The sequence below is a fragment of the Biomphalaria glabrata genome, chromosome 1, assembly GCF_947242115.1.
Source record: "Biomphalaria glabrata chromosome 1, xgBioGlab47.1, whole genome shotgun sequence".
Lineage (NCBI taxonomy): Eukaryota > Metazoa > Mollusca > Gastropoda > Planorbidae > Biomphalaria > Biomphalaria glabrata.
Window position 1 is genome coordinate 78,994,479 of NC_074711.1, and position 27,233 is coordinate 79,021,711.

At 36.7% G+C, this 27,233-nt stretch overlaps 1 protein-coding gene across 8 annotated transcripts in view; it reads left to right on the plus strand.

Annotated features, from left to right (window-relative positions):
- Window positions 1-27,233, plus strand: part of LOC129923933 (zwei Ig domain protein zig-8-like) — a 297,168-nt gene that overhangs the window by 250,101 nt on the left and 19,834 nt on the right. The gene's annotated exons all lie outside the window — the stretch shown is intronic.

The following is a 27,233-nucleotide window of genomic DNA, read 5'->3' on the forward strand; positions in this document are numbered from 1 at the left end:
GTTGCACCATGATAACATTTGAAACACGTGATCGTATCCCATCATCCCCCATTTATTTAAATGGCGGAAGAGATTTAGCCTAGATGATAGTGTTTTTAAAATGCCTCTCGTGCTCTAAGCCACACCTAAACTTCTTTAATAAGTTTTTTTTCATCTTTCTTATAAACGTTGTTATCAATTTCTTTCCAAAATAAACATCTTCATAAAAAAAATTTTTTTTTAAGTTTAATGTTGAAGATTCTAATGACTCAAAGCAGTGTCGAAGTCACAACCGAATAATCTGACGAACAGAACGGAATTTGGGAACAATAGAGAAAAAAAAACTTGCAAAGTTTCATTCGGTTAACGCGTTCGTTTAGTTTTCAATCAATTGCTTCATTCTATGTTGAAATAATGCTATTTGTGGCACATAAATTTATGAAAGGATTGAAAGAAAAAAATGTATACGAAAATAATTACTGGCCTCTTATCCTTCGTTGACCCAGGACCTTCAGACTTCCAAATCCGGCCCTGCTAACAAAGTTTGACGTCTCCACCAAATTTTAAGGAAAATGACCTGTCCTGGATGACGTCACCGCCTGTCTAAACAAATCAGTTCGACAAAATTGTTGGTAGATGTCTGTAAGTGTGACATAATACTTTAGTGCCCAAGAGTTGTTTTTTTTTATTAGAAACAGTCTCGTTGGTCAGTTGATGGAGGAGACTGCCCTGCCTTCTGGTGGGGGCGGGGGGAGAGGAACCAAAAATAATTTATTTAATTACAAAAAAGAGGAAAAAAGGTAAATGGAAAAATGCCAAAATTAAGCAAAAAAAAAACAACCTATTTCTTGTCAGCCATTGAACACCTTATTTTCTGCAGTTTAACCTAACACTTGGGCGCCATTGATTTAGTCAGTTAATATAGCCAAGATGTTACTTTTACTTTAATAAAAAATAGATTCATAAATAAAATGCATTGGTAACCAGCTTCCCTTCCCCCTCTCTCTTTATATTGAAGTCAGGAAAACAAAAAGTTTCACGGGAGTCTGATTGGGTGCTTCCTCTTGGGTCACGTTTGGACTCAGAAAAAAATGTTTCATCTTGTTCGAAAACTTTATTTCAAACTGATCCGAAGCTCTCGTTAAGCATAATATGGGGCAGGAATAGAAATGAAAAATGCATGTCCTGTCGCTTGCAGAGAAAAATTCCAAACAATAATTGAATCAGCCAGGACAGTATGTCGCTCGTCGTTTCATTGCAAAAAAAAAAAATAATAAAAAAATAAAGTCGTAACCAGATAAACAACAAACAAAACGACCAACGATGTAAACTAAATATTGACTCAATCATACCAGCCATGATCCACTAAGCACTGGCTTACGTTTAAAGGTGTTACACCAGGAGTCACTAAAGTGTTGTTGTTTTTTTACAAAGCTTCTATCAATTCTGTCTGTCCTTGTGACTGTCTGGGTGGATTCTTTTACCCTTTTATTTTTTCTCCCACTTCCCATTCTGGAATGAAGTTGAAATTTTGCGCAATTATTCTTAGTCGAAGAAAACAAATGAATCAATAAAAAAAAACAATTAGTTATTCGATTATTGGTTTTATATAAAAAGGAGGTAAAGCCTTGCAGTACTGAGAGATTCGGCAGTATTACTATGATATATATGTGTAGGTAAGAGTACCTATGTTTTTCTTCTATCCCATAGTTTGATAAGTATTTATCATTTCTGCATTGTGGATCTTGATTTAAAACTAGCTCTGCACAATCACAATAGTCGAATGTAACAATCTTTAATTATATATTGATTGATATATTTAACATTGTTGGCTTTTAGAGATCAGTGCGTATCAATATCATTGGAGACAACAATTCGTTATTTCAGTAAAACAATTGCTTAATTCCCTTTTATTTTTATCTGCTTTGTTTCATGTAATATATTTATATACTAGCCAAATACTACCCACGGCCTGATATAGTGGATTGGATTTAGATATATGTCAAGTATGGCGAATGTTCCCTTAAAATTTTTATTTTGCCATGAAAATAAAAGTAGAGTATGAAAATAGGTTTACCCGTTTAGCCGACATAATCACATGATGGGATGGCTGCCTTGTCGTGCGGCTTGCGCACTGGACTGTCGTTCGGATTTATCGACGGTCGAGGGTTCAAACCCTGCCCGCTCCCATCCCCCGTCGTCCTGCGGGAGGTTTGGACTAGGAAGTAAACTATCTTCAACTCTGAAGGAACATCCGAAACATGTAAAACATTTACAAACCAACAAAACAAAACAATCCTATAAATACTTTGAAAACGGGTTTACCCGATTTGTTACAAACTTTCGCTCTTTAAATAAAAAAATTTAGATATTCATTATATTTTTAAGGCTTCCCCTAAAGTGGAGGGACAATAAACATACACCATGGTCTCCGCTATAATCTAAGGAACATGTATACCAGGTTTTGTCAAGATTGGGTCAAACGGTTTTGATTTCTATGCGGGGTTAGGGTTACATTCTGATTCATATATTAGATAAGTTAGGACAGTGGTTCTTATACCAGGAATCCGAGAGACGAGTGTAAGGAGTTCGAAGAAAGATGAAAATTGTATACAGTTAAAATGATTTCTTCCTTAAAAGCCAGTTTATCCGATCAGGTATTTGAATAAGGTTACCACAAATTCTGGCTTCCTTCTTCTTCTTCTTCTAGCCAGCTTTATTGCTGCTGAGCTGTGAGCTCTTTTGCAGACTGTGCCTAGGGAAAATAGTGTGCTGTTTTCTTCAGTTGTTCAGCACTGCCGTACAGGGTGTTGGTTATTGTAACAACATGCAGATGGTACGATGTGTTGTTATGCCGGGGATTTTACTTGAATTCAATAGTAAACAAAAAATGACGATCTAGAATCACAATTAACGATTCTTTGATAAAACAAAACTCTGGAACTTTATTTAAATACAACGTAAGTACAGTTTATGTACAAATTACAAATCAATGAGCATGAAACATATTACAAAGGCTTTTCAAATAGAGCTCTTAGAAACGTGACTGTCTACTAACCAATTATTTTATCGACTGGCGTTACTTTCTTACTCTCGCCAATTCTCTGGCGCTAACTCTTTTAAAAAAATGTCTTTGTTTAATTTCAAATCAACCAATAGATTTCAAACTTCATAATCACGTCCCTTGGGTAAATCCTGACGTGCTGTCAAGTGTCTAAATTTGAGGGGTAAATCCCGAGGCTCATGTCGAGGGCTTATATTTCTTTCAAATGTGAAATGTACACACAATTCTATAATGTAATCTGTGACAGTTATGTTGGGTTTTAGTGGAAGTAGGGTCTGCCTAAGGTGGATTAGGAAGGGGCATTCAAAGAGGTTATGGTTTACGGATTCATAAGGGTGGGCGTAGTGTCTGCAAAAGAGGGAGTTGTGTGGAGTTTATTTTATTGAGATGGTAATTTAACAGAGGTGTGTGTCCTGTCCTTAGTTGGAAGATTGGCTTTCAAATTTATATTTTGCCTTGTGGGTCATTTGACAGAAGTTGTTGAGTTCCCGTCTTCTTGTTTTTTGGTAGTACGTAGATTCATTCCCGCAATGATCCTCATCAACTACAAGAAAATGACTCAAAATGTGTGCTCGAAGACATTTGCGGTTGCTATTTACAAGCCGGACAGAATCTAAATCCACTCATAGAATCTCAACACGTTAGCCTAATAATTATTTGGAACATTTTATTTGATGTAACTTCAATCAACACTCCATCGGCAATTGTATTTTTTCATTTGTAATTTATATAATAAGCATGTAGCTGTAGGCAGGTTTTGGCTAAATAAAATGCTTCGTGGATCAAAAAAGTTTGAGAACCACTGTGTTAGAAAGTGTAAAGAGTGTTTTCAAAAGACACACAACGAAATTGTAATGGTTCTGAAACCTTTCCCTATACTTGCATCAAGTTTTCATGGCCAAGACTTTAGAACTAGATCTATGAGCAAAACAAAAAATCTCAAACTGTTAGCATTTTTTTTTTCATTTTCTCCAAGAATTCTAAACGCTTGTTTACTCCTGGACTGCTACCATTTGAAATTGACAGCACCAAACTGAAACTGTCTCTAAAGTTTAGATTGATGATATCTCTCGAGACCAGAACAGCGGGCTCTGAAGTGATTTGAGCGGGCCTTTTTTTTTTTTTTTCTTTAAACTAAAACGTCCTGAAGCTTTAAATTCGATCTTTAACGGCGACCCAAAAAAGAGTTCTCGATCTCCATCGATATTTAATATTCTTAAACCTCAGTTCGATTTTTAAATCATGAATGTATTCATAGGCCAAGACTTAATTTAAAAGAAATACAAAATAATAAGATCCCTGAAACAAAAAATAATCTTTAAATATTCAGATTACAAGAAATATGAAACTTTGCTGGAGAAAAGCCAGACTTCAGCATCATACGGCGGTTCAATAATCTTCTTTTTACCCGGACTTAAGATGATTGATTACAAGAAAGTATCGACTTAGTAATTGTACTCGGTAAGTGGGAGAATAAAATACACTTTGTAGAGACTGTAAGGTCCCAGACAAAGTAGGATTGATTAGTATCGATACACAAGTAGATCCACTGAGTGGGTTCAATCGTCAGAAACGTCAGCTTAGAACAATTTAAAAGGCAGATATTTTTGAGAGCAGTTGTTGAGGTGCTATGATGGCGCTGGGGAGGTGTCATAGGATGCCCCCCTCCTCCTCCCTCCTCAACTTGACGTATAATTGTTTTTACATTGTCTTATTGTTTCATGTAAAAGATAAGGCATTATCTAAACGACAAGGCATACATCATGTCGCAGTACTCGACATACTGATACTGTAACATTGTGCTTCATAATTGTTTATTGGTAAATAGAACTTTTTCTGATTACCCAGACTCAGCCGTATTGCCGGAAATACTGATTTAAGAGAAGAAACATAACAGAAATTCTCTTAACGAAATGAAAAAAAAATATTCCTGAACTTAAAATCACGTAAATATTGAACAAATACACAATATAATATAAATTCAATTGTAGATTCAGAGTGGCAGAAATTTAACGATAGCGATTGTTGTCTTCCCTTGTTTATATACCCAACTCATCAGAAATAACTCGATATCCATTTTTAGTCCTATGGAAGTACTAAAATATCATAGCAAGTATTTGTTCGAAGCTAATTAATTATAAATAACATATTTATGCAAACAATAAGAACTTTAATTATGAATATCTTCTGGAATTTAATTTGCTATAAATAAATTTTTTATTGTTATTATTACAAATTGTAGCCTACATTATTACATGACACATACATACTGTCAGGGTTCTATTTCTTGCTTAAACACAATTTATTAATACTTGCTTGTTCTTACTTTGGCTTGGCTCGTTAGGGGGGTACTTGCAATTGCTACTATTAAGAAAAATTACTATTAAGAACAATTACTAATAAACACACTTCAATTCCAATGGAAATATAGATAATCTTTTAATATCCGATAGAGCACAAAAATGACAGCCACTCTCAAGAAATATATGTGCATAACATCAGTTTAGGAAAAACAACCGACTACCAATTTCACTCTATCATACAAGGAAAACACACATTCAAACCCATCAAGTGTATACTGGTCACATTCATGCCTTGGGAAAATAAACAAAAGGATATAACTCTGTCATGCTTAAATAGTAACAAAGAGATAACACATTTACTCTCAACTTACCTTCCCCTGACACATACCAATTCTAAAATCACCAATTAATAAGATTTCACTATAAACCTCTTTCATTATTTTACTAGAGCGGAGTAAATGTTCTACTTATGGCCCACATCTAACAAGAATAGCATTGGCCAGCGTAACCAAATGAAGCTTTCCCTATCTTAGGCACGCAGTGGAGTTAGGCGATGAACTGTCTGAAAGTCTCGAATCCAAAATCTTCGTCAGGACTCAAGCTCACGTCATGTGGTCCAGGCTGTCACGTGATCTAGGCTGTCATGTGATCCAGGCTGTCACGTGATCTAGGCTGTCATGTGATCTTATAAAATTGTAATGGTATAGACACCTCAACGCACTACTGTTGATCCTTTTACAAACTTTAGAAAAGTTTCTAGCCTTCTGTTACTCGTTTGTATCCATGGAGTATGAACTTGTCTACATTCTTGATATTCTCCCACATTTTTTTCTCGCGACTGTTGGTGTGTGTTGTAGGAAAGCAAGACCTTGTCATGATACAGAGTCATCTCAATTTTATTTTTATTATGTTTTGGAGAGATAATTAAATTTTCTCATTAATTCCATGTTGATACAACTCGTGCAAAGGGACAGTTGGGCCAATACAACGAGCCTTCCCAAGTTCAAACCAATATAGAGCATTAAAAAAAATCCCAAATCAGACCAAGATTCACGTCCAACATAACATATAAGCAGTGCAGTATTTTACATGACCACCCAAACCCAGTTGCATATTTGGCCACATGTAATGCAGACAGAGCCGTTGTCCGCTTATTAAAGTCTTCTTTACGTCGCCAGACACACATTTCAGACATAACAATTTCAAATCAAGATGTCAAAGTTTAATATCAAAATGAAGCTAACTTTGATAGTTGGTCAGAGAGGTGCCGTGATAGTTGGTCAGAGGGGTGCCGTGATAGTTCGTCAGAGGGGTGCCGTGATAGTTCGTCAGAGGGGTGCCGTGATAGTTTGCGTAACAAAATCCCGCCATTCTTCCGGTCAGTAGCTGTCCTAAACAGGATATCAAGACATAGGCTGGTCATTCCTTTAACGTTGTCCAGTCAGCTTTTCTCTGGAATAATTTGGACGACCCTTTCTTCGTGCTCCTTCCACTTTACCTTAAAGGATGACTTTTGACAGTGAGTTATGTCTCACAATAGGACCCAACCAGCTCAACTTCAAAGTAAAATTAAATCCGTATTCTTCAATCAATACGATTGTGAACGTTGGACACAGAACACTGAAGCTGAAAGATAAATCAAGTCATTGCGAGTAAATGCAAGAAATAATTACTGGGTATCAGACACAAAATTAGTTTATACGTTTAAATGCAACACTCTTTCTAGCAGTAGCTGTATATCTCAGTAACTATCAGTTGGTTCCTATAAAAGGTTATACATTTTTGTCAGGAATCAGAATATTTAGTCCTTAACGCCTCTTACCTCATTCAAAAAAAAAAGAATAAATTTCCCATTCTTGTGTCAGTTAACTAGATAGGCTGGGGTGTTTGTATGTGTTTGTTTGTTGTTATTTTGGGGTGTGTTTGCATGTTTTTTTTGTTCAATTAGTGTGTAGTATTTTTGATAAATTAATCTTATTTCTGCGTTTCCTAAATATCAGACCATCCCCTTCGTTAGACAGCTTTGTTCAGGCAACGGGATGTACCTTAGAAAGATACCTATTTCATGGTCTAAAAAAAAAAGTTTCCCCCTTTCAGACCTTGCGATCCATGGGGCAGATAATGTTAAGGTCATCTGTTTCTTTGGTCAACGGTTAAAAGAGCAGGGTGTCATGTGGCCAGCACAACGACCAACCGCCTTTACTTTCCCCAGCTAAAGTCAGGTACCCATTAGAGTTTGGTGAACTCAGCGGCACGCTAAAAATCCCCAAATTCAAAATCCTAGACTTCACCGAGATTCGAACCCAAAACCCCAGGTTAGGAGGCCAAGAGCGTAACCACTCAGCCACGCATCCTGGTCTGGTTACATGAAAATGTAAGACCATTGGGTGAAGGGGATATAATTAAGGCAGTAAATACGACATTTTGTATACCGTTGATTCTTCCATTCCGCGGACGATAGTATTCATTGCCTTATCGATTAGTAGCACTGATACTTGCGTCATTTTACGTCCGTCTTATTCATGACGTAGAGACGTCAAGGTTTCCTTGAGTTCTTTTTTTTTTGCTCCGGTTCATTCCCCTTAGGAGAGCTCCTTATTATCGTCTCTATCTAGAGCTCCAGTTTCTTCCCCTTCAGGAGCGTGTAATGATTGCGAAGGGAAATAACTTCTATCTTCTACATTAATAAACCAGTGCTACTTCACCCCCTTGCCCCAAAATTACATCATTCTGAGAAAATTCGGATCAGATTGGAAATCGCTAAGTGAAGTTTTTTATTGTTTCGGAAACTTGATTGGATATTTTGTTTTTCTATTTTTTATGTCCTAATTGTATTTATTCTAAGCTGTACACACACACAGGCGTCCTCACACACAAACACACGCAGGCATCCTCATACATACACATATACCTAACCTTCAGAAGCTAACAAATGGCAGTAAGATCTATATTGGACAATAATTTGATAGAAGATAACAATGTCTATTGTTTGAATACAGTTCATTGTGAACTTGAATCTATTGCCCCCCCCCCCCGACGCAGCTGATAGATTAATCAACAGGCTAACTTAATTATAGACTGACAAAGCAATAGACAGATGGATGGAATGGCGACTAATTAATTGCAACAGGAAGAAGAAAACAAAGAGTTAAAGAAAAGAATAAATCAAACAAGAAACAAAACAAAAACCATGAATAAAACAAAAGTCAAAATGTGAGCTAAGAAATTGTCTCCCTTTTTTTAATGAGCCTTTTTAGTGTCTCCTTTAGAATGACTGGACTGACGTAAGGGACAAAAGATTAATGATGATACTAAACGAAAGCAGAAATCATAACAAAAAAGAAATTAATGTAAATAATACTAGTAAATATACTTACTGAAATGTGGCTGTCATTTGTACTAGATTGGAAATCGTAGCTGTAATTTGCACTAGGTCAAGAATAAAGAATCGGAAGTGAATTTGGATTAATTGATTCTTATAAAAACTTCAATTGAATTGAATCTTCAATTGTATGGGCATCTCAAAATGTCATCCAGCTGTTTTGTTGACCTTCTGCTAAGCAGTTCTCTATCCCTGATAATACGTCTGTTATTATCATACAATTACAAAGTGTATCAGTTAGAATCCTGAAAGTAAATGATGTTTAGCTAAGTTTTTATTTGAAAAAAATAATTCTTATAAAAATATAATAGAAGTCTTATTTTTGCTTGGTAAGACTAATTTCACTATAATTTATAGCTAGCTTAAATGGTGTTTAGAAAAAAACTTGTTCGTTTTGCAAAATCCTAGATCCTATGTTTTCTAAATTCTAGATCTTATTTGTCTAGATCCTAGACCTTCTAGATCCTAGTTTGTCTGTATCCTACATCTTCTAGATCCTATTTTGTCTAGGTCCTTGACTTTTTTGAAGTTATGCTTTTCAGTAACTGTCCGCACCATCTTGGACAGACAAAATCCTCCAAAGTTTCCTGACCTTCAGCTTAAGAATTCTTATTTTATAATGCGTGTCAAGTCGCCTGGCAACTTTCAAATGTTTTATGACCAATTCTACTGAACAGCCTTTTTTGACTTATTCATTTACCTGGTGCCGTCATAAAATGACGTTAATAATAACGCCCCCCCCCAAACACCCAATTTGTTTTGCATACAATAATTATTTTTTTTTGGGGGGGGGGGGGGGAGGGATTTATTATATTTTTGGTTCTATACTTTCTTTTTTTTTTCCTCACTCTCGTATCAATAATATCATCAATATGAATAATGTCTGTAATATAAAAAAAAAGTAATTAGAGTAGAATAAAAATAATTAAGAGACTAAAACATGAGTTGGGGGGGGGGGGCGCTTAGCTGCTATTTATAGTTAAAACGTTTTCCCCTAAAATTAAGATGTTTTGTTTTTTTATCGACAATAAAGAGCACACTCTATGTGTTACAACATCACAGCAGGCAGCCGTCTAGACGCAGGGAAGTTTTTACCCAGACGTCGTGGGTTTGTTGTTCATCATCAAATGTTTTTATAACTTCAATAATCTTTTGTCTTGATGGGGGGGGGGAGGTTGTTGTTTGTTTTTTCTGCTCTTTACTAAATGTGTATGACTGTATGATAATCACGTAATGTAATTAGGCTTTATGAGATTTGGAACATATACATCCATCATCCGAGATACTCGTCTATAGCGAATAACTATTAAATAGTTAGGAGCTGTTTTGTGTTCTGTCATTAGCAGCAATATATGGGTTGCTGCTCGTCTATGTATTATGAAGTCTAAGGATAATTTTTAAGCTCTTTTTAAGACTGAGTAAACAATTTTCTAAGCTCTGTTGGTTATTGTACAAATAATTTTTACAAAGCTTATACTCACTCTGTCTGTCAGTCTGTCTGGTCGAAAGTTTGTACACGTTATTTCTTCCACACCCAATCTTGGATCAAGCTGAAATTTTGCACTATTATTTCTTTTACCTGGAAATACACGAATCAATAAAAAAAAAAAACCAATTAGTTAATTAATTATTAGTAATAAATTATTTTGTTTGGTATCTCGAACAAGGTAAAGAAATTGTAATTGACAGAAGTGGTGGTATAAGCTAAATTAGTCCTCCATAGAGGTCGTCGTCTGAATTGATACAATCTTCCATATTCATAAGCTATCCACTAGCAGAATGGTAAAAGTGTTTGGCTGCGAAGCCTGAGAAAAAATTTTTGCCATGAGTTCGAATTCAGTTTGTTCGTTGTTGCTTTTTTTTATTGTTAGTCTAGATATATAACAAATTTTATTACATAAATGATCCGAACTAATTGATTTAATTACGCTTTGTTTTTTATAAGTATTTTTATATATATTTTTTAGCATTTTAGTAGGGCAACAGTGATCTACCAATTAGGCGTCCTTGACCTAGTTTAGTTGATCTATTTATTTCAAATCTTTCACAATATCATCCTCTTTTATTTTATTTTTTATCACTTTTGTTTTTAGGTTTTTTATATCGCCACCACAGTTCTTATTACGTTCTTTTTCTATGTGACTGTATTTTATATCAACCCGAAATTAAAAATCAATAATGTTTGGAGTTGTATTTCTAGAATTTGGAAACTCCAATGATGCCTCGTTTTCGCAGTTTCAATCACATGGTCGGGGTCTTTAATATGGTATTCTTGTGTTTCAGGGGGTGGCCTCATGGTAGGGGAGATTATTTTTGTCACTGTCTGCCCAAAATACAAACTAGGTCTATGCTGTTGACTATGCGTATGACACTCACCAATGATCCCGCGGACCCGAGTACTTCTAAGGCCACCTTTGTGGGTAGTTACAACATGTTATGTAGTACTTGTGTGTGTGTAAGTGTGTGTTGTCATGTGTGGGGGGAGTGTATTCTATGTTGTAGGTGTTACGTTTCCAATGTAACCTATTTGGCAAACAGCTTTATTTAGCAATCTTCATTTCATCGGATGGGGGCCCCGCACTGGAAGTGTATAACATTTCTCCCTATGAAAGGTAGTGTGAATTAGGGCGGGAGAGAACCGAAAAGGGGAGGGGGGAGGGAGGCTGTAAAAGAGCGAGAAATTCCATTGTAGCGCCTCTTGGGAAATTAGAGCTCTGTTGAATTGAGACAAGGCTGATGTCTCCATAAAGATGTTACGAGTTAGATGTCTGCCTCGCGTGTTAAGGACCTGATAAAAAGACATATGTAGATGATTTATTTGAAAATGTAAAGTGCTGGTATCATGGGGAAGGGGGGGGGCGCTGAATGTGGAGTTGCTAGTACTAGGGGAGGGGCATAAAAGAAAAATGCAATATTTATTTGATTCGATGTGACGTCAAGCTGTAACGTCGAAGGACTGACTAATATATAAATGAATGGATTCACTTCGAGATGAATAATCGAGTCTAATCAAATGATTGACGAATACACGTTTAGCATGACCTTTGACCTAGAAGAAAACAGAATTCACCAATTCAGATTGACTTTTAATTAAGAAATATTTCTCTGATTTTCAACACTTGGAGATGTTCAAATCTTGTTAAGATAACTTTGGTGTTTAAAGTGATTTGCAAGACTATTCTCATTTCTTTTCATTCCAACCAAAGCCGGATTTAAGTAAGTGGATTCCCCAGGGCAGGGCCCCTTACACTTTTCCTAAACTTTACTAAAAATCCACTTTTTGATCATACTTATATCTAAAATCTTGCCATAGTTTAGAAGAAAGGAATAGAAAACTTGTAGATGTAATCTCATTTTCCTTCTTTAAAAGAAAAATCTAGTATATTTTAGTCAAAATGTATATTTTTGAGTTTCTTGAGGTTAAGGCCCTGGCTTGACGCACTGCCGTAAATCCGGAGATGCATTTATAAATTGCGAGCTCGCCACAAGCGGACAGATCTTAACCACAAAATAGTTGCCAAGCGTACGACTTTATGTGGGCCATCTGTTGTTGAGGCCCCTGGTGCAGTAGCCCCGCATGCCCTCCCTTAAATCCGGCCCTGATTACAGCATCTAGAATTCTAAACGCTTTGACTCTTCGGATCTGTCTCAAGATCCATAATTCTTTTCCTGTCAGCAAACTAGACCATATCTCCAAAATTCTCCAATTTCTTTAGCTATAAAAACCATTCTTAAGAACTTTTGTTTACATATGTTCTGTATAAAAACTATTTGATTGTTATTTTAAGTCATCACCTCCCCCCTCCTTTTTTAAACTGTCAGATTAGATATTTAGAGCAAGAAAGCATGGGTCTTGCGATCATTGACCCTCCCTCCCCCCCCCCCTCAACCGTTTTGTAACATCATAAAGAAAAAAAAAAGTTCAGTTTCGTAGATAATATATATATATATATATATAAATTTGGACCTGAGATAGTAAGAAATTGTAGCATATATAATTCGAAATTTGGATCACGCTAGCAGCGGTTCTCAACCTTTTAAGCTCGGCGACCCCTTTTTACAATCTCCCACTCTGCGGCGACCCCCCCACACACACACACACACACACATTAAGCAATAGAAGAGTAGACAATCCATATTTTCGATGGTCATAAGCGACCCCTGGCAAATGGTCAATCGACCCCCAAAGGGGTCGCAATCCACAGGTTGAGAACCCCTGCGCTAGAGTCAGTTACTATTCGACAATCAGAATACTGAGGATGTAAAGTAGACATTTGCAAATTTCACAAAATATAAAAAGTGACCAGCCACTAACTGATAAGTATTTTCCTAACCGTACTTTATTTTTCCGCACTGAATGGTAGGCCCCTCGGTTAGACTGGTTTGACAATTTTTACATTGATAGCAGCCATCTTATCTTCTGCAACGCTCGACGTTGATGTCTTTAATAACCTCCCCTTCTTGGTACGAACCCGCGGCCGAAATATCGCATACTTTGTGCTTCTTATCAAAGTTACAAAAAAAAAAAAAAAAAGTAACCGAGCAACGTTTTAGAAGATGCTGCCTCTCTACTTCCGTATGAGTTGTATTGTTTGGTCTTTCGATATATAAATAAATTTTATCAGCATTGGACTTTGGCCTATCTTGAACTTGTGGTAGTTAAACTGGTCAGTGAGTACAAGAATTTTAAGTTGTGATATTTTGGGAGAACAGGCCTGCTTAAGGAATAGGTGGGGTCCGGGGGCTTTATATTGTAAATTGATGAACATAACCCAGCTTGTCGTAAGGATAAGAACTGAACAATAAAGTTTGAACATATATAATTCTTGTATTCAGACATTCGTATCTTATTTTTTAAATTTTGCCAATCGAGCGAAATCATGAGTATTTATGTAAAAATGCTCCTTCTTCCCTAGTGCTATAAGAGCATGGAATGAGTTGCCTGAGTCAGCCAGGTAAACCAATGACTTGGCAGAGTTTAAGTCATTGATTAACATGCTTGATTAGATGCATAACGTATAGGACGTAATCATCTTTTTTTTTCAGTTACCTTTGTATTTTAAAAGATAGGATATTATGTTAGTCTGATTTTAATTTCGCCATTTTTGTTTATATAAACAGCTGTGTGTGTCTCATTATTAATTTTTTTTTCTTAAGTGTTTCAGTTTGTTTTTTTTCTTTTGTAATGTTTTTCTCATATTTTTTTATGTGAGAGGTCGTAGTCAGCGTTTCAAGTACCATCTCTTAAACATGATAGTATTTGAAGCTCTTCAAGCAGTGTTTCTCAAACTTTCATTGGCAATGCTCCCCTAAATGGAAAAAAAAAAACAATATTTTATTGAATTTTTTTCGAAAAAAAAAGTCCCGTAGATCTTTTAACATTTTGTAACTAGAAAGTTATTTTCTGGAGATAATATTTGAGATGAAGCAGGCTCCCCCTCCATTCAGCAAGGGGTCTGGTGGAGCACCGTAAGCCCCCCCCCCCTCCCTCCCCAGCGTGGTCCGGCAAACGTTATCCTGCGTTCCTAGCTTCAGGACTTCTTTTTCATGGCATCAAAATCTTGGTTTTTTTTACTTTAATAGTAAAAAGAGTGCATATCAAAAAGTCATATGTTATGACAAAGTAGAAAACACCAAACTGTGGGAGATAGGTGGACAGAGACATATAGAGGTGTATGTCTTAGAGAGGAAGTGGAGATGGATTGGTCACACCCTTAGAAAAGATACCAACAACAGAGCTAGGCAGGCCTCAGAGTGGAACCCCCAGGGGCCCCAGAGCACGAGATGCAGAGGAAGACCAAAAAGAACTTGGCGACGCAGTGTACAGGATGAAGCCGAGAGGACAGGAAAGAGCTGGGAAACCATTAACATACTTGCAAGAGACCGTGGAGAGTGTTGTGTTTTTACTAAGGCCCTATGTTTCATCAGGAACGCAAAGGAAAGATGATGATGATACAAACTTAACAACTCTGACAAAATAAAGTCTAGAAGAATCGCGTTATCGGAGACGTGTTGAAATATCTTCTTCAAAACGTTTTCAAATCGATATTGTCGCTCTCTCCGCTCGCGAAAACAATAGACATTTTAATATGTACTTACTAGAAGATGAAATGACATCTCTTACTTAAACTACTTTTTTTAAACATTGGTAAACAGTTCATACTAATTGGTTAATATTCAATAATGGAATGACTGCACCTTCATATATAAATGTATCCAATTCTCTCTTTTTTTTTTGTCTGGACATTGAGAGGACTTCTAGCGGGGCACTTCCCACATTTTGAGAAACGCTATCTTTGTGTCCCAGTTATATTTTCTAGAGAGAAAGGACATCCCATCCCCCTTTTTTAAAAAAAAAAACTTCTGCGCCGTTGCAAGGAATACAGGTGGGCGTAGTTTCGAGTCTTGTACAGCCCGAAGCCCGCAATGTGTCCAAACTTTATCTAATTAGTGCATACAATAGAAAGGATCATATTGTTCTTCAAGGATTATTAGTGTGTTAATATAGAACGGTTAACTTTGCTATTAATGAAATAAATCTATAAATAGAACAAGAGTTGTTTCCCTTACTTTACTTTTGGTACACTAGCACCGAACGAACCATGTCTATATAACACACACACACAGAGAAACAGAGGCAAAAGATAGGCAGGCATATACACACACACATACATAGACCATATTCCTTCACCTTTGAGTTTGAACGTGTGTCTATAATTATTGCCCTATTAGTGACATTTATTAACACACACATTTGGAAGGTGGAAGAAGGTAAACAAACAAATAAACTCAAAGAGTGGGAGAAAGTGACGAACATTGAAAGAGGGTGGAAAAAGATGTTAAAGTAGAGAAATAAAAAAGAAAACGAAGAGAGAGAGAAGAAAGCAGGGAGGAGAGGACATAAGCAAAGAAATAGTGAGAGGGATATAATTACAAGAAAGCTCTAGAGGTAGTTTATCAAAAGAAAGATTTAGAGGAAGTTTATAAAAAGAAAGATTTAGAGGTAGTTTATAAAAAGAAAGATTTAGAGGAGATTTATCAAAAGAAAGATTTATAGGTAGTTTATCAAAGGAAAGACTTAGAGGCAGATTATCAAAAGAAAAACTTTGAAGTGGTAAAAGAAAGATTTAAAGGTAGTTTTTCAAAAGAAAAGATTTAGAAAGATTTTTTGAAAAGAAAGATTTAGAGGTGGTTTATCAGAAGAAAGATTTAGAGTTGGTTTTTTTTTCAAAGGAAAGACTTATAGTTAGTTTATCAAAAGAAACATTTAGAAGTGGTTTTTCAAAGGAAAGATTTAGAGGTGGTTTATCAGAAGAAAGATTTAGAGGTGGTTTATCAGAAGAAAGTTTTAGAGGTGGTTTAACAAAGGAAAGATTTAGAGGTAGTTTATCAAAAGAAAGATTTAGTGGTGGTTTATCAGAAGAAAGTTTTAGAGGTGGTTTATCAAAAGAAAGATTTAGAGGTAGTTTATCAAAAGATAGATTTAGAGGTAGTATATCAAAGGAACGATTAAAAGAGATATTAACATCAACAAAAAAGTGAAAATGTGGTCAGAGAAAGTGTATGCGAGCTGTGGCGCTAGTCCCTAAAGTTTATTTGTGTCTGACTTGAAGTGTGTGAAGGTCAGAAAGAGAACACCTTGTGATTACCTCATTATGGAATTAGAAATGATAAATTTCAAGATGTGATTCTGTAATGTGGTATTGAAGGAGATGAGAATGTGGCCTGCTCGATCAAGTCATGCTTCTTAAAGAAACAGGTCATAGCCTTGATCCCTTGGCTGTCAGTTGTAGTGTTTCTTTACAATGTACACAGTGTCCGGATCAAGATTAGAATTGCTTTCAGTCAACTATGAAAGTCTTGCCTTCTTGTTAACATGCGAACTCTTCGAAAGGCCAAATATAAACATAAGCCTCAATCATCACCCTAGTTGTAGTTGTTCTTGCTGTTATGTTTTTTGTTGTTTGGTTGTTTTGTTGTTGTAGTTGCTTTTGTTGTTGTAGTTGCTTTTGTTGTTGTATTTTTTTTTGTTGTTTTAGTTGTTTTTGTTGTAGTTTTTGCTGTTTGGTTGTTTTTGTTGTTGCAGTTTTTTTTAATGTTTTCTTGTTTTTTTTGTTTGTTGTTGTTGTAGTTGTTTTTGTTGTAGTTCTTGTTATTAGTTTTTTTTTGGTGCAGTTGTTTTTTATGTTTTAGGGGGGGGGGGGGGGGTTGTTGTTTACTTGTTGTTGTTGTTCTTCTTGTAGTTGTGTTGTTCACTTATTCTCCTGCTAGAGATTGTCACCCATTCCAGTACCAATGCTACCAAGTATCACTAATGTGTTGTTCACTTATTCTCCTGCTAGAGATTGTCACCCATTCCAGTACCAATGCTACCAAGTATCACTACTGATTATGAGACTATACAAGATTGATTCTACTATTGAACGTCATGGAGTTGCCACTGGAGACTCGGATGGACGTTACCATCAAAACAAATCATTTCTGTGGACATTTCACCATCTTCAGACTCCCATGCTGCCCCGCTCTGCCCGCAGTCTCTATTTAATCAAGCAGCTTTACACTCTCCTGTGTTTGTCTAGACAAAGTATTTGATATCAGTTTGTTTTTGTTCCAATTGTTAGTTCTATGTGACCTGATAAGTCAAAGGTTGTCAGCTTTGCAGTTGTAAACTTGTTGATCAGTAGAACTGTCAGAATGGAACGACGAATTACACATCCGCCGAGCAGACGATACAAAGTAAAGAAAGATGAATTGAAAAGAAGAGAAAACAAAATATTTAAAACAAAGAAAAGACCTATCCTCATTTCGAACATTGCGTTTTTTTCTTTAAAAGAGTGGTACTTAAAGACGCTTTCATGACTTGTCTCGTTGGTCCTCGAAAATTTTACTTTTTCATTTTATTTAATGCAAATATCCATTTCAATGTGTATGTAACTATCAGTTTTTCATTCAGCCATCTTCTTGAATAGATTTGTGCTTTGAATTGTTTTGTCTAGTTGGTTTCGTTCTGAACAGCGAGCAAGGTGTTGGGCCAGTGTGTTGGGCCAGTGTTGGCTGATTTGGTGAATGTATTTTCCTTACTCCCTCTCTCAGAAAAAGAAAACTATAGTGCTACCAGCTACTACTATTGTGCCAACAGCTACTGTTATAGTGCTACCAGCTACTGCTATAGTGCTACTAGCTACTGCTATAGTGCTACCAGCTACAGTGCTACCAGCTACTACTATAGTGCTACCAGCTACTACTACAGTACTACCATCTACTACTAACTAACCAGAAACACAAACACAAGAAAACAAAACAGAAGTCTTGTACACTTCCTGTCTCATTTCTGAAATCGTACCTATGTAATATGTCTGCAGGAAATTTTTATAAGGGAATGGGGGGGGGAAGATTGTGAAAGTAGATAAACAGACGCGCCATCTGTTGGTTAGACCACAGAATTGGTCTTTGCTTCCTAAAGTCTTTTTTTTTTTTAACCAGACAATTTTCTTAAACGTGAATTGAAAATAGATTTTGTATCCATCATTCACACTATCGAAAAAAAATAAAAAATTTATACTATATTTCCTTTCTTATTCAAATAGATTTAATTTTTTTTTAAATATTGTCACTTATGCTACAATATAAGATTAAAATTAGACACAATATAATTGTTATTATTTCCCTAAAATCCCATTGACGCTAACGGCAAAAAAAAAAGAGATGCGAATTAATTCAATAACTTATGAAGTGATCTTTCTGAAATTTTAATGAAAAAAATAAATGATTCAAATTTTTATTATGACACGATATTGTAAGCTGCAAAGAGTAGAAATTGAAAAAAAAAAGATTAACAAAATGCAACAAATATTATTATGCCGAATTAGAAATAATAAGCTACTAATAACGATTATATCCTACTTTTAAAGTTAGTCTTCATTCAAGAATTTCAAGTGCCTTGAAATTTGAATCACACGACTCAAAACGATTTCAAGGTACAATTAGAGAAATTTCAAGGATATTGAAAGAAAAACTTTTTCGAGTGATTTTAAAATTAAAAAGAAATTTAATTGGGATCTCCAGATATTTCGTTGATACGATGAATGAGAAACTACTCTTGATTTGAAGTCTCACTGTGCAAACATTTTCAAATTGATTCTGTTGCAAGAAGATACATGACGATGTGATGTTCCTCAATGAAGACTTCCATCGTGTCAATAGAATGACTGGGTCCGCCCCTGCACCACCCTGTGTGCCTCAGTGTGGAGACTCAAGTAAAGGGATGGAGGGGGGGCTGGATGGTCTGAGATGGTAACGAGAAAGTCTCGAGATAACCATGAGTACCATCAAGTTAAAAAAATGACCCTTCATAGAGCACTGCTGCCTCAAGTGGTCATGATTTTTTTTTCTGTAGCTGCTGACAGCGATCTGGGCTAGACGTCTTCCACTACATGAGACCCACACACACCCACTGTACGGCACAAACTAAGACACCCATACACTAATTTGACACATTGACACACACACACTGCATGACACACACACTACACTACATAAGACACACTTACACACTAGAGGACACACATGCACTGCAGTACAGCCATACCCATTGCTTGACATAAACACACAGAGTCTGCACGACACACTAAACTCCTAATTCACACACACACACATACTTCATGACACACACACACTAATGCACGACACATGACTCGTAATCGACACACATTCATAACACACACACTCACACACTGTTGCACGACATGCTACATGACACACGCACACATACTTTATGACACTCACACTGCATGACACACACTACTTAACATATACGCCCATGCCTCAAAAATCTTCACTATTGTAAGCGAGAAAAACAAACTTATTCCTAAGCAGTCCGTCAGTTACTAGCAGTAGTCATAGGTGTAACTGCAAAATATAAAAGTGAATCTAAAAGGTTGGCAAACTATTCTTTAATTTTTAGAGTATCAAACATAACGATTTGGTAGAGAGGTAACTGAGTAAAAGAGCAGATAATTAATTCAATTCACAGTTGTTTCCCCTTTCGACATTCTCCTTGGATACGTTTTTTCGAAAATGCTAAATCAAGAACGAGATACAACTAATCTGGAATGGCGCAACAATATGGCGAGCTTCTTGCCCCGAACCTAATATGAAAAAAAAAAATGCCCCACTCTTTTTTACATCACTCACCTCCACTTCTGCACGACTTTGATTTTTTACATCACTCACCTCCACTTCTGCACGACTTTGATTTTTTACATCACTCACCTCCACTTCTGCACGACTTTGATTTTTTACATCACTCACCTCCACTTCTGCACGACTTTGATTTTTTACATCACTCACCTCCACTTCTGCACGACTTTGATTTTTTACATCACTCACCTCCACTTCTGCACGACTTTGATTTTTTACATCACTCACCTCCACTTCTGCACGACTTTGATTTTTTACATCACTCACCTCCACTTCTGCACGACTTTGATTTTTTACATCACTCACCTCCACTTCTGCACGACTTTGATTTTTTACATCACTCACCTCCACTTCTGCACGACTTTGATTTTTTACATCACTCACCTCCACTTCTGCACGACTTTGATTTTTTACATCACTCACCTCCACTTCTGCACGACTTTGATTTTTTACATCACTCACCTCCACTTCTGCACGACTTTGATTTTTTACATCACTCACCTCCACTTCTGCACGACTTTGATTTTTTACATCACTCACCTCCACTTCTGCACGACTTTGATTTTTTACATCACTCACCTCCACTTCTGCACGACTTTGATTTTTTACATCACTCACCTCCACTTCTGCACGACTTTGATTTTTTACATCACTCACCTCCACTTCTGCACGACTTTGATTTTTTACATCACTCACCTCCACTTCTGCACGACTTTGATTTTTTACATCACTCACCTCCACTTCTGCACGACTTTGATTTTTTACATCACTCACCTCCACTTCTGCACGACTTTGATTTTTTACATCACTCACCTCCACTTCTGCACGACTTTGATTTTTTACATCACTCACCTCCACTTCTGCACGACTTTGATTTTTTACATCACTCACCTCCACTTCTGCACGACTTTGATTTTTTACATCACTCACCTCCACTTCTGCACGACTTTGATTTTTTACATCACTCACCTCCACTTCTGCACGACTTTGATTTTTTACATCACTCACCTCCACTTCTGCACGACTTTGATTTTTTACATCACTCACCTCCACTTCTGCACGACTTTGATTTTTTACATCACTCACCTCCACTTCTGCACGACTTTGATTTTTTACATCACTCACCTCCACTTCTGCACGACTTTGATTTTTTACATCACTCACCTCCACTTCTGCACGACTTTGATTTTTTACATCACTCACCTCCACTTCTGCACGACTTTGATTTTTTACATCACTCACCTCCACTTCTGCACGACTTTGATTTTTTACATCACTCACCTCCACTTCTGCACGACTTTGATTTTTTACATCACTCACCTCCACTTCTGCACGACTTTGATTTTTTACATCACTCACCTCCACTTCTGCACGACTTTGATTTTTTACATCACTCACCTCCACTTCTGCACGACTTTGATTTTTTACATCACTCACCTCCACTTCTGCACGACTTTGATTTTTTACATCACTCACCTCCACTTCTGCACGACTTTGATTTTTTACATCACTCACCTCCACTTCTGCACGACTTTGATTTTTTACATCACTCACCTCCACTTCTGCACGACTTTGATTTTTTACATCACTCACCTCCACTTCTGCACGACTTTGATTTTTTACATCCCTCACCTCCACTTCTGCACGACTTTGATTTTTTACATCACTCACCTCCACTTCTGCACGACTTTGATTTTTTACATCACTCACCTCCACTTCTGCACGACTTTGATTTTTTACATCACTCACCTCCACTTCTGCACGACTTTGATTTTTTACATCACTCACCTCCACTTCTGCACGACTTTGATTTTTTTTTAAATCTCCCTTGCTTTGTCCCCTTGGCAAGAACCAGTACTCAAAGAACCAGTACTCAAAGAACCAGTACTCAAAGAGCCAGTACTCAAAGAGCCAGGGCTTGTGGTAAGAGGGGGCACCGAACCATCTCTTGAACGAGTTAACTGCAATAAATTCTATTAGCATTGATCCCAGTACACGACAGAACGTATGGACAAAACTGAAAAGAAAAAGGAGGGAAAAATGAACGCAGACATGGGACGTGTGGAAGAACGGCGGATGTTTTTGTGCAGACACTCCTGCCATTTTGTCAAAAGACTTTTTTTTTTCCCCTCGCAAACCAATCATAGTGGACTTTCTCTGTAGCCTCGTTCCTGTTCTTGTTCAACACACTTCCGCTTCCTCCATTTCCGTTAACTCTCTGTAAACATCTTCCGTAGGCTGAGAGACATGAATGCTACTCATACTATCTGTCATTCATTCGTCCCATTTCCTCATCAGTCCTTTTATTCTTTTTTTCTTTTCCTTCACATGTTCCACATTACCTTCGTTATCTTCTTCTTTCTTTAGTCGTCTCCCTTCACATGCACATTTATTGTTTATATTTATATTCGGAAGGAAATTATCAATAGAAAGAAAAATAAAAAGAGAGTGGTTACCAGACACAAGTACGCCCAGAGGAGGACAAAAAGGAGGACAAAGCAGTGGCGTAGCTAGGGTGGGGGAGGAAGGGGAGAATTTGAAATCCCTCCTGGCCCCCACTTCAGGGTGCCCCCAAATTTTTCATTAAAAATTAAATATTACGCAAAATGCAGGGGCCTCCCAAAGAGGTCAAGCCCCCCAGGCCCCCAAACGATAGAAAATTCCTAGCTACGCCCCAGGGACAAAGCCTTACGAAGGAGGACACAGAAAAAAGACAAAGTTTAAAAACTAGATCCAGGACTACATTGTATTTAATGAAACATTTCAGCCAATCAAAGGCTGTAGAACTTGACTATAACTAGTTGTGTATTTCTCAGACACATCTTTCCCAGTAGTAAATCATTAGTGCAAACACGTACTTGTGGAACTCTATGGACGATATACTTCCTTTGGAGAGTACATTATAAGAACAGTGTCTCTCACTGGAGATTGCATGTCCCTCATTTGCTCATTGACGCTAATTACAAAAAGACCTTTTTAACTGTATTATTATGCCTCGGAATGCAAACTAAACACTCGAAGATCTTGGTGTCATTTTTGGTTTCTTTTGAACATTCCTGAACAAACACTTGTTCAAGATGGAGGTGGAAAACAAATTGTCATCTTTTTGTGCTGTCTGTTAAGGAGTTTGTGCAATTAATAGAAAATATGGAAAAACAAAGTAATGGATAATATCCTATTGTTGTGAAAAAGCCGGACATTTTCACACTCTAGGCCAATGCCTGCCAGACGGAGGACACGACCCCAAAAAGGAGGACATGACCTCATATTACCAGACGTCTGGTAACCCTGTAGTAGGAGAGGAGTTCAGGCTGAAATACTAGACCTCGTAATGGACGACCTAAGGCTAGGTGAGCTGGGGGGATAGAGGGTAATTTCCTAACTGCACCTTGCTCCTTTACCTTTCTCCCTTACACACACACACACACACACGCTGAGGTAATGCTTTCATTTGATGTCTAGTCTATCTCGCTGGGGCTTGCAATCATCGAATTTAATTTATTTCTGATCAGATTAGTTCAACTCTTCACTCTTTTTGTTTCTCTGTCCAAAGTTACTATTTATTTCCTTTGTTAGTATGGACTCATTTTTTATAAGGAGTATCTGTCATCAAGTAGACCAGTTTATCTATGTAACATTAGCAGGATGCCTGGTCGCTCTGGACTGTCGTCGCGATGGTTCGAACCCTGCCCGCTGCCACCCAACCCCGTCGTGGACCTTCAGGGATACTGGGCTAGGATGTAATCATGTTCAAATCCTAAGGAACATCCGCAACATGCCAAACATTGAAACAATAACATTGAAGAATATTAAGAACAAGACTGAAGTATGTCCCTAGTGTGTGATAACTCTTTTTTATGCATGGAATGACTAACAGAAAAAAAATGCATGTAAAAATATGTGTGTGAAACAAGGACAGAATATCTTTAGACACATTTGAAAAGCATTTTCATTGATGTGGATCTAGATGTAAATCTTAAAGACAAATTTTAATAAAGAAAATTTCTACTAATTTTATCGATTCACTCCTTTGATTCACTCCATTAATTCACTCATTGGATTCACTCTTTTGATTCACTCATTTGATTCACTCATTTGTTGTAATTGTTTTGTGTCTTTTATGACAGGCTCATTTTCTCCGCTCTTTCCGAGTGGCACGCGCTACAACTTGATGCTCTAATATGTACACACACAAAGATTTGCGTACTCACGTGCTTGCACCACACACACTGACACGCACACACGCACTCACATCTCCCTTCAGATATATGAAATAGGAAAACATTGCCGCGTATATCTTCCATTTTGATTGATATTTGTTTAGATCCGAGGGCAACAGGTAAGCTCCTGAAGGTGTCAAACGCCTTCATTATGTCCCTGGTATAGCTTGCAGGAGAGCAGTGGGGGCGGGGGCTATGATGATTGCTGTTTACCAAAACCGGATAACCCTCACGACACCCTTCCGCTAGCGTTGGTATCATGGTTGGTATTATTTTAAGATGAATCCTAAGTATCTAATAAGATGCTAGTTATTACCTGGGTTATTTTAAAATGCGATATATACTGATTGTGATGGGGCTATCGTGAGAAGGCGTCGTAGACTCGCGATGGATTGATTGATTGATTGATTGATTGAATGAAGGATTGATTGATTGACCCATTCATTCATGTGAAAGTTTTAAAAATGATTGGTATTTTGTCCCGAAATATCGTTCAACATATCACGTACAATGTAAAATTAAATCGTAATTACTGTTCTAATGATATGATTTTGAATCTTGTGTCTCTTAGGTGCAAATAAGAACTGAGTGTGTCACTACCATCTTGTTCAAGAAATAAGGTTATCGAGTATACAACAATGACGTATTATATTCTACTCAAATGTCTCCTTTCTTTTATTTTGAAGTAGACTTCATCAAAGCAGACTACACAATCTTCGTCGGGTTTTTTTTTTGTTGGTTTTCTTTTATTCAGTAGAAAAAACACACAAAACAAAACCGTCAGTTCCATGCTTACACACCAACTAAGGTTAACATCGTCCAGACATTGCTCCAACTTGACCATCATCAGGTTGTCACTTGTCCACTGTTGTAGGCACAAGAAGGAACGAGGTCCTTGACATTGGGATTCTTTGAAAAGGAACTGTGTTTAGTTTCTCTGGAAGCTCAAAGGTTCCAAGAAACGTGATAGACTTTGTTGGTGCCTTGACCTGCCGACACGCATGAATTCCTTGTTGTTTTGTTTTTTTAAATAATTGAAATCTTGAAACTGACGATGACTAGGTAGTCCATTGTCCTCTGTCATAGACACATGTACCTACACGAACGAAGTCCTTGACATTGGGGATCTTTTGGAAGGATATGTCTTTATTTCCTATGGAAGCCCAAAGGTTCCATTAAATATAAATGTTTTTGTTGGTGAGTTTACCAGCCGATACGCTTGAATTCATATTGTAACTGTCTCTATGTTCATGAAGTGGGCTATTCCAGGGGTCAGCAACCTTTTGAGTCGAAAGAGCCAAAAATAACAATTTACCAAATTTTAAAGTTTTTAAAGAGCCACACTTTTTTTCTTGTCAACTATAAATAGTACTCACACAATTAATTATTTAATTAAAAACAAACGAATATATTAATTCATATATACATGTTTTTCACACCAAAGTAGATAATATATATATGGTTTCATTAGATAATTTTTTTTTCTTTCAGTAACAACTATAGAAGTTACTTACAACACTAACTTGTACTTCAATAACAAACAATTGAGAAAATTCAATGGGAGGTTGGTTTTGCATGGTTTTAGAAAGTTTGGATACATTTGGCTCATAATTTGTTTTTAGTTTCAAACACGACTCTAAATTTTCATTTGTTTGTTGACTTCTTACTGTACTTTTATTTATGTATGAATATAACACTTGCACGAATATGCCGATCCGAAGATAGTCAGTACTTCAAATGCCAACTTCACCTGACTCTAGCATTCTGGAAGACTATTCCATGCGTCGAATATAGGCTAACTCGAGATATTTCTTTTAAAGTTGTCACATTTGTTGCGTAATGTACATACATTTCTGGACTTCCAACTTTTTCAACTTACTTTTTGACTAAATTTTCCACCACAAAGCTTTATTTTTTAAATCGATCAATTGAATTTCTAGAGATCCAGTATCAATTTCAAATGGCTCAATGTGGATTTCGTTACGATTTGTGTTGAGAGGATTTATTAGGAATTCTAGAATAGTTTTGTTGAATTACTCAAATCTGTCAAGAAATTCATCTTTGATTTTTTTTTTTATAACTGTGCTGAAGTAATTTGTGTCAATAGTTGCACTGATTTTATCGCGATACTGCTTTAGACATTTAAAATGAAGTAAGTGCATATATTATGCCAAAAGAATTAATTTTTCTTCAAAATAAACAAATTCTTCTACCAAAACATAGGCTGGGTTTTACTTTCCTTGAAGTTTTAGATTCAGCTCATTTCCTTTCACTGTTATATCATATCAACCATAAAGTAAAATTTTCGCAACCATTTGTCTTATTCAGGGTGATTAATACCTTTTTCATTTAGGAATGTATTTACTTAATTCAAGCACAAAGCAAAACGTTGTAAGCTATTACCACTGCACAGAAGGATGTCGGAATACTGTGTCTCCATCATGTTAAAGAGCTTTTTAAACTGAAGATGGTGGAGTGCTTTTGATAAGATGATGTTTACAATCTTGATTATCAAATTTATAACTTCAACTACTAAGACCATAAATGTTAGGACACAAAGCGCTTCTTGGTGAATGTGAAATGTAAGAATTCGGTGGTTTATTTGGCACCAAAGAATCGTTGATGCTCCTTAATTTTTCCTGTCATACTTCTGGCTCCATCAGTTGCTGTTTAAACGATTTTATTTAATTCGATCTTATTGTCTTCAAGGCATTTCTGCACGGCATTCGCTCTATCTTCCCCTCTAGTTTGTCATGAGAGTAGCAATCCTGGAAGATCTTCTTTTGGACCTTGAGAAGACATTTACCTGACAAAATGGGCAACTTATGCCTTGCCTTTTATGTCGTAAGACTAGCAAGTGATAAGGCAGAAGAAAGTTGAATATCTTCAACCTGAAAATATATTACATTTGAAGATATTTTACCTATTCTATCTTGTACTGTTTTAGCTGATAGTGGCAAATCTTTGATTTTTTTTTTCAAGGTTTCTGTTGTTGTTTTTTTGTGTGTTTTTTTTTCAATCACGAAACAGTTCTTCAGATGCACGTAGGAAGCAGTCTTTGACATACTCACCATCTAAAAAAGGTT